This window comes from Chanodichthys erythropterus, chromosome 13 (genome assembly GCF_024489055.1).
Source record: "Chanodichthys erythropterus isolate Z2021 chromosome 13, ASM2448905v1, whole genome shotgun sequence".
NCBI classification, from domain to species: domain Eukaryota; kingdom Metazoa; phylum Chordata; class Actinopteri; order Cypriniformes; family Xenocyprididae; genus Chanodichthys; species Chanodichthys erythropterus.
In genome coordinates, this window is record NC_090233.1 from 12,211,204 (window position 1) to 12,220,845 (window position 9,642).

General features: G+C 35.2%; 1 non-coding gene across 1 annotated transcript; it reads right to left on the reverse strand.

The window, feature by feature from the left end:
• Positions 1-6,106: 6,106 nt before the first annotated feature.
• LOC137035151 (small nucleolar RNA SNORA57) lies at positions 6,107-6,238 on the reverse strand. Its single transcript, XR_010897045.1, has one exon. It is a non-coding gene; the product is annotated as a small nucleolar RNA SNORA57 (small nucleolar RNA).
• Positions 6,239-9,642: the final 3,404 nt, after the last annotated feature.

Below are 9,642 nucleotides of genomic sequence, written 5' to 3' on the forward strand. Positions count from 1 at the left end.
CTTTGCTGTAAGCATTTGTGGTTGTGAATACAGTATTACACAGTACGAAAGAAAAGTAATACTTTTCAACCATGTGCAGTTGGACAGAAACAATGGTTGTGTTTGAAAAAGGAAATCAAGATACTTCCTGTTAGATTTTTGTCTTACAGAGAATTGTGTGTTGTGTTTTGCAAAAAGTGTTTTATGAAAAGAAAAAGAAAAAAACTGACTCAAAGGTTGAGAATAAGTGTATGGTTTTGCAGATTTGGTGTGGTTCTGGTGTTTGAATTTCAGGTTTCAGAAACTGTGTGACAAGTAAGTATTTTGTGTGTAAGCAGTTGAAAAACTGTAACAGTGACTTGCCGCCACCTACTGGCGGTTTTAGTTTCATATTTAAAGTATCTTTTTTATTTCAAAATCATTTCATATATCATCAATGTTTTATTTTTAAAACATCAAAACATTATTTATGCATTTGTAGCTGCAGGTTAAATGCATTTATGTCCCTCTGAGCTGCATTAAACAGTTTGTATAAATAATACAAATAAATGCCAAATGCAGCTTCAGTGTTTCCTCTGCATTGCAAAGATGGATTTTGATGATACTGATTTAATTTGATTAAATAAATGTTGTTGTTGATTGGTAACAGAACTATAGTGTCTTATCATTAATCGAATTTATTGATTAAATGTAATAATTTGACATAATGATGCATATAGGCTACATTTAATTAGGTGTGAAAAAATTGCCCTTATGAAGGTAATGCAGATTGAAGGTAAAAATCAATTTAAACTTATTGGAAAAATTAAATTTCTGCCTCTGCTGTGAAATAACCACTGCACAAATACACAAAGAATAATAGAAACTTTAGGAGTCAGCTGTCCATCCTAAACCTGCAAAGGTACCATGTCAAAAACAGACTCAACAAAATATTGTTTGATCATCTTTATCAACAAAATCCCAGAAAATATCAAGGTATCATTTTTGTCAATATTGCACACCTCTAGGCACTCATTAACCCTGTACTCTAATCTTGACACGGACCTAGACTGTGGCTCCGGCTCTCAGGTGGTCCTACAAAACTCAGATATTGCCAGTTTTGGTTACTGGGTGGTTAAAAGGGACCTTAGGAGTGCTGGCCATGACGGGGACCACAGAGGCAGCAGTGATGAGTAGTAGCCAAGACAGGAACCTCACTTTAACAAAACTTGCCGGCACATAACAAGATTAATCCGGTACTGTACAATCTACAGATACATTGCAAAGTCCCTCAGCACCATGGCTGAAAACAGAAACATCCCAGAGCCACATCTAGGTCTGTGTCAACACATCAGTACAGGATTGATCTTGTCAGAGTGCAGGTAAGGGTTTTTAAGTTGGGCATCCCTGAGGTGCCTATCTTGGCCACTGCTCCTGAGGCTCCTATCAAAACCAACACTCCCTGTCTCCTCAGCCCAGGTGTCCCTCAGTGGCATGCTTGACAAGTAACTCCAGAGCCATGGCCAAGAGAGGTACCTCAGTGACAGGAACCTTAAGGCATTAATAAATCGCCTTGCTGCAGTATTACAATTCTAAATTTAAATCCTGGCATTTATACTATTGTTTAGATTATTTTCCTTGGCATTGAATTCTTATATGATTCTGCCTACTTCTTATTATTAACTTTTAACTATTAATATTATAAAGCGACGAGAATATTTTTTGGTGTGGCAAAAAAACAAAATAACGACTTATATAGTGATGGCCGATTTCAAAACACTGCTTCAGGAAGCTTCGGAGCATAATGAATCAGTGTATCGAATCAGCTGTTCGGAACGCCAAAGTCACGTGATTTCAGCAGTTTGACAGTTTGACAGTTTGACACGCGATCTGAATCATGATTCGACACAAAAGATTCATAATGCTCCGAAGCTTCCTGAAGCAGTGTTTTGAAATCGGCCATCACTATACAAGTTGTTATTTTTGGCGCACCAAAAATATTCTTGTCGCTTTATAATATTAATATTGAACCACTGTACTCACATGAACTGATTTAAATATGTATTTAGTACATTAATGGATCTTGAGAGAGGAAATGTCATTGCTGGCTATGAGCCATTGGATTTCATCAAAAAATATCTTAATTTGTGTTCTGAAGACGAAGGAAGGTCTTACGGATGTGGAACGAGAGTGAGTAATAAATGACATTATTTTCAGTTTTGGGTAAACTAACCCTTTAATATTCTCAATCTCTATAGACAATCAAATATATATAATAGTTTAAAACACGGTATACATAGGGGTGAATTGCCCTAAAGTGGGACACTGCCTAATGTGGGACACCCGAGGTTTAGTGTTTGTAGGTCCCGCATAAATACATGAATGTCAGTGAAACGATGGGTTATCTGAAGCTGTGGTGTCATGTGATCAAAATCACAGCGCCTCTCAAATGTCCAGTCATATATGAGACTGTAGCAATCATCAAATAGGAAGGACCTTGTGTGAAAGCCACCCAAAGGTCAATTGACATAAAGTTTTGATATTAAGGACTATAAATTAATGTTAAACAAAAAAAAAAATCATGATACTTTTTGGCCTAATGTGCTTATGAAATGAATGTCCATCAAAAAACATTATAACTTTGTATGTATAGACTATATATTTTATATTTATATCAAATTTCATAGTGTCCCACTTTAGGAAATGTGGTTTCAAAAAGTGGGACAGTACTTCAGTCAGTAAAAAATGTGTGGTGGGGCATGGTTTGTGTGACAGAAATAGTTATTTACAGTGTTTTAGTGTTATGCAGTAATAGAATGATTGTGTATGTTTAGTAAAATAGAACACATTAGGCCAAATCTTAAACATTTATGCAGTTCACAACATTTTTATGAATTGTGACTCGAGGTTAAATCTAGCCTAAAGTTTGTTCAAGGTTTTTTTTTTTTTTTCCTCCAGCTTGAAAGATTTTATATTTTGCCTTCAAATAAGCCTATAGGCTATGCCTGTTGTGGTTACATGTATTTGTTGTTAAGTAAAATTAACTAGAGAACAGTGAGGAATTCTGACTGTGCATTTAACTCTTTTATATATATATAACATAACATAGGCTATGAAAATAGTTGCCTAATGTCTTCACAATAAATGCATCTAAACTATCATATTGTATTATTTGTCAGATAATGTTCAATTATCAATCTATCCATCCATAACCAAGAGAATTACTAACTGAAGATTTTACTAATCTGCATGAATCAAATGATTTTGGCCTTTTATCATAGACCATATTATTATGATTATTATCATCATCATAGATTTTGGCCTTTTATCATAGACTTTTCAGTGTCCCACATTAGGAAGCACCAGATTGTTTTAGACGACTTGCACTAAGAGCACTAATAATTTCTTTTATGAATACGTTTTCTCTTTTGATTAGGAGATATCCTGGGGTTTTTAAAATAGTATTCTGTGTGAATTTAATGTTTTGGCTACAAATCGCAATATGTCACAGACAGAAGAGTATCTGAAAACCATACTTGAGTAAAGGTACTGACTGATACATTGAAAATCACTCCATTACAAGCTACAAACCAATTCCAATATGACTTGAGTAAAAGTCTTAAAGTATCTGATTTTAACAGCACTTAAGTATTTTACTCATGCTGAATGTAGACTCAGAGATGCACTAGTCCTGAGAGACTGCCGGTGAAAATAAGAATTGATTTGTAAGATGAGAAATCAAGTTTATTTTCTAAAATCAAACTAAAACTGAAACACCTCAATGCTGCGATAAATCAAGGTCGACACAGCAACCTTTTAAACGTCTACAAACTCTCAAGTCTCAGTTGAGCTCAAGTGCACAGAAAGGTCTTAAGTAAACCTACTCACCTCAAAACTTGTCAATATAGCGGATAAATAAAAAAAACAATGTCAAGTCAAATTATAGTCAAAGTTGGTTTGAGCCTCATCGCAGCTGCCATCATTTCCTCATCTAATAAATCAAACACATGCGATCAGAAACTACCTGCTAATGCACTCACATTCACGTAAAGTATCCTTGTTGACAAGTTTTGGGTGAGTAAAGGCAAAACGCACAAGATATAATACCTTCAATGTATAGATGGCAATATTACTTCTTTATAGGAGAAATAAAATGCTGCAGAAAAAGTTAGGTGCCATGAAAAACATTATTTGTAATTGCATTACTCTTCACAAATGTAGCAAAGTAAAAAGTACATTTACTTGCTTAATGTAGTCAAGTAGAGAGTAAAAGTTGCCAATATCTTTGATAATCAGCACAACTACAAAGCAGCCAAATAGATACTTAAGTAACTAATTACATTTACTCAAGTACTTTACACCTCTGGTCACAGAAGACTGAATTGCAAAAAAAGTCCCACATTAGGGCAATTCATCTTAGTATATACGATCTCAGATTAATTTTGAAAGCATCTTACAACATGAAAACATGATTATATACTTCTCCATAAAGCATCCAGGTAACTAATTTTCCAGTTAAATAAATAGCCTATGGGTTCTTGGGAATCCTTATGTCAGTCCAGCTGCAAGCCCATTTCTTAAGATCAAAAGTTTGATTTTAATTGCATTGTACATGTGAAATTTAAACAATGTCACTTCATGTTAAAGCTATATTATTGCAACTACTGTTCAAGCAAGGTATGGCAGGGACATTAAAAGGAGCACTCCACTTTGAAAATTAACTCTAGGGGAGTTGGAAAATGAGCCTAACAGTGGAGTTTTACCGTTTTCGTATCCATTCAGCCGATCTCCAGGTCTGGTGGTGTCACTTTTAGCATAGCTTAGCATAGTTCATTGAATCGGATTAGACCGTTAGCATCTCACTCAAATGACCAAAGCATTTCAATATTTTTCCCCTTTTAAAACTCGACTCTTCTGTAGTTACATCGTGTACCAAGACCGACAGAAAACGAAAAGTTGCACTTTTCAAGACCAATATGGCTAGGAACTATATTCTCATTCCAGAGTAATAATCAAGGAACTTTGCTCCCATATTACACAGCACCGCTCACAAATGTCTCCATGGTTGCAAGGCAAACTCCGTGCAAGCAGGGGGTCACCGGCGCTGCGTAATATCATTGCGGCTGCTGCACTCATGGTACGGCAGCAAAGTTCCTTGATTACGCCGGAATGAGAGTATAGTTCCTAGCATTATTGGCCTAGAAAATCACAACTTTTCATTTTCTGTCAGTCTTAGTACACCGTGTAACTACAGAAGAGTCAAGTTTTAAAAGGGGAAAAATATTGAAACGCTTTGGTCATTTGAGCGAGATGCTAATGGTCTAATCAGATAAAATAAACTATGCTAAGCTAAAAGTGGTACCGCCAGACCCAGAGATCAGCTGAATGGATTCAAAAACGGTAAAAAAAAAAAAAAACTACTTACCGCGAGTTGGAATATGAGCCCATTTTCAAAGAAAGTAGAGTGTTCCTTTAAGATTCTGTCCCCATGCCCAGACAAAACCAATGAGGAGTCCACATGGAGGCAATATAAACCTACCAAAATGTCTTCCACAATTCTCAAAGAAAGTGTAAATGGGCCACTTTGAGGAGAAATTTTAAAAGCTTAACTTGGCTATGAAGAAACGATGGTCAGTCAAGCATTTTTAGAATGAAGAGCTTGGAATTACCCAATCCCAAAAATGCACATGTAAAGAACAGGCCAGCATTAAAAGAATAATCGTTTATTGGAAGTGTTATGCAGTAATAACATACATAAAGACACACAAGGCTGCTTGATCCCGTTTACAGCAAAAATTTGGATAGTGTGCTAATATACAGCCCTCTAAACTACTAACTAATGAAACTTCAACTTCTATATGCACATACAAAAGCAAATGTCATTTATCAAACCGTAAATATACTAAAAGAGCAACTGCTCGAATGCCTGTGGAAACCGAAGACAAGAGAGATTGCTGGAACTTGAGGAATATCTTCACTTCAGTAGATCACAATCACTTCAGGCCTAAACGTTTCTTGACGCCACGACGAAAGTCACGTGACCTGTGAAGAATGAGGACAGATTATAATTAGACGTTACAGGACAAGGCGTGTACTTAAGTTTAACATCTATAATTAAGTACTACTGTATTAATGCGAGTTAGAAAGAAAGTGTTCCAGTGATTGAGGATAGAACCAGCTGATGGGAACATGCTGGTACCGAAGACATTGCACTGGCTCTGATATCCCTCCATACATACACACAAGAGTACAGAAAACACGAGCATGCCAAGAATGGAGGTCTGAATTCAAAACGTCATAAAGAATATCGATCATAACACTTTAATCTCAGTTAGTACAAGTCATGAAAACACTGAAATCAACATACCAGTGAACGCTAACCCTGAGTGCTGCTGAACCGGAGAGAGAGAGAGAAACATGGCCGCTCGCGGTCTTTTATACTAGCTGTGTCGTCATTTCAGCGCTGAAAGGAAACATCCAATCATCTGACGCCTCGAGTGGCAAACGTCACACGCTAATAACGCTGTCGTCCTCTAGGGGGCGCATGGCGTCACAATGAAATATTACGTGTTAACCCTCTATGGTGCGATGTTGTCTCCAGGCAACATGGTCTATTTTAGTTTGTTTTTAATAAAATAAGGCACCAATTTATTGGTCAAACGTATCTCAGGACAGAATAACTCAAATACTAATCAATAAAAGTGCAAAAGAGACCAAAACATGACCCACAGGGGTCCATTTTGTGTCCTGTTTCAGCACATGTGCACAAGAAGAGTGCATTTTTCACTTGTTTGTATTCATTTAATAACCCACAAAAATATAAAGAGTCACCTTCAGTGGCAAGTAAAGAAGTATTTTCAAGAACTTTATATTATATATCTTCAAATGTTTTAGAGAAAAAAAACAAAAAACAAAACTGTGTGTTGCCTCAAGGCAACATTGTTTCATAATGGAATCGCATAAGGCCATACAGGCATAATAGGTTTGAATGCAAATTTATAATATTTGTAAGGAAAAGAGTTAGAATTATCTAAATATGTTGGCATTTTCGCATGATTTTGTAATGCACTTATGAGAATAGTAAATCACATACTATATGTGCATATATTATGATCTGCACATTTTCTATAGTACTTCAGAAAGTTATAAAACAGTTGATGAGGGTGAGGATGAGGAGATAATGAGGGATCATACTGTGATGAGGAAGATGAAATCATGGTGGCAATCTGTCAGGGAGAGAGTGAGCGTGAGAGAGAAGATGGAGATGAGGATGAAGATGAATATGATAACTTGATATTATAACATAACGATATGATGGTTTGGTAATACTTCCACTTATGTTCCACTATGGTACATTGTTGCCTTTTTATTAAAGGTGTCCAAGAATTCAAAATTGAATTTACCTTGGCATAGAATTCAGTACATGGAAATGACATACAGTGAGTCTCAAACACCATTGTTTCCTCCTTCTTATATAAATCTTTATTATAGTATTTAAAAGACCTCCGAAAAACAGGCGAATCTCAACATAACACCGACTGTTACGTAACAATCGGGATCATTAATATGTACGCCCCCAATATTTGCATATGCCAGCTCATGTTCAAGGCATTAGACAAGGGCAGCCAGTATTAACGTCTGGATCTGTGCACAGCTGAATCATCAGACTAGGTAAGCAAGCAAGAACAATAGAAAAAATGGCAGATGGAGCAATAATGACTGACATGATCCATGATTACATGCTATTTTTAGTGATATTTGTAAATTGTCTTTCTAAATGTTTCATTAGCATGTTGCTAATGTACTGTTAAATGTTGTTAAAGTTACCATCGTTTATTACTGTATTCACGGAGACAAGACTGTCATTATTTTCATTTTTTAAACACTTGCAGTCTGTATAATTCATAAACACAACTTCATTCTTTATAAATCTCTCCAACAGTGTGTAATGTTAGCTTTAGCCACGGAGCATTATCAAACTCATTCAGAATCAAATGTAAACATCTAGGGCTGGGCGATATATCGAATGCAATTGTCACGCGCATTTCGTCAGTAAAGCCGGTTCCCTGATTACCACTAAATCGCCATCACCTGCTTTCAAATGAAGCGCCATTTAATAGACAGAGCCGTAGTTCACTGATAAGCCACACAATACCGGCTTTACTGACGAAATGCGCGTGACAAAAGCATTCGATATATCGCCCAGCCCTATAAACATCCAAATAAATACTATACTTACGCGATTGGATGCTGCATGATGAACACTTTGTAACGATCCATTCTGAGGGTTATATTAGCTGTTTGAACTTTGTTTATGCTGTTTAAGGCAAACGCGACCTCCGGGGGTGGGGGAGCATGAGAATTAAAGGGGTCGCAGGCTGAATCGGCGCATATTTAATGATGCCCCAAAATAGGCAGTTAAAAAAATTTATAAAAAAAAAATCGATGGGGTATTTTGAGCTGAAACTTCATAGACACATTCAGGGGACACCTTAGACTTATATTACATCTTTTGAAAACACGTTCTACGGCACCTTTAAATATAAAACTTTTAATACATTAAAAGCAAGATAAATTTGTTTGTTCAAGTGTCTAGTTTAAGAAACTGATGTTTTCAATAAATATATTTCTTTTTTCTAGATGAAAATGCCAAATGTTTAATTTTTTCCATTGTGGTACAATGTTGCCTCGAGACAACAAACTTATAAAAATTAAATTAATTAAAAAATTATGAAAATGTTTATTGTTAAAGTGTCCAATTTTAAGCAGCAAAAAACAGAACACAAATAATTTTTTCCTCATTGATATCATATTGCGTACCATAGAGGGTTAAAAGTAATTTTGAATTTTAGAATATTTTATAATTAAATATTTTTGTAATTTTAATAAGTCAAATTAAGTGTTAAATGTCCATATTTTTAGTTGTAAAAAGATTGATGAAATTATGATCAATTATTTGTTAATTTTATTATTATTATTATTTCTACAACTACTACTGTTATTATTTCATTATGTCATATTTGTTTTATTATACACTAGTAAGAAATTATACAGATTTCGTATGTTTACAATTAACTGATAATTGACAGAGACCCGATTTAACGAAACCATGTCTTTGTTGTGCTGTAAATATTTATATATATATATATATATATATATATATATATATATATATATATATATATATATATATATATATATATATATACACACACACACACACACACACACAAAGGTATAATTGTTTACATTTAATAATAGAGTAAAACAAATATTAAATACAATTGAATTATTCAGTAACCACAAACGACTATAATTGGTCCAGCCTGAGCAGCGTAGAAAAAAAGTAACGGGTATCACGTGACAACGCAGGCACAGCGGATCTAAAAAAACAATACCCTTTTTTCTTTTAATTTTGGGCTCTATGTTATCTACATCTATGTTATCAATTCTGTGTCTATTCAATGATCAAATAAAGTTTTAAAAAACGTTTTAATATTAATCAGACCAATCCCCGCCTAGCGCAAAAATATCCTTGAAATACATGTATTGCTGTAGCACACTATGTGTAAATGTTTATCGTGACTGGCGCAGTCAAAATCCTTATATACACAAGCATCTTACTTGCTGAAAAAGTCCACGTGCACGACACTTTCGAGCTGACAGGGCGCGCGCGGAGGGCAA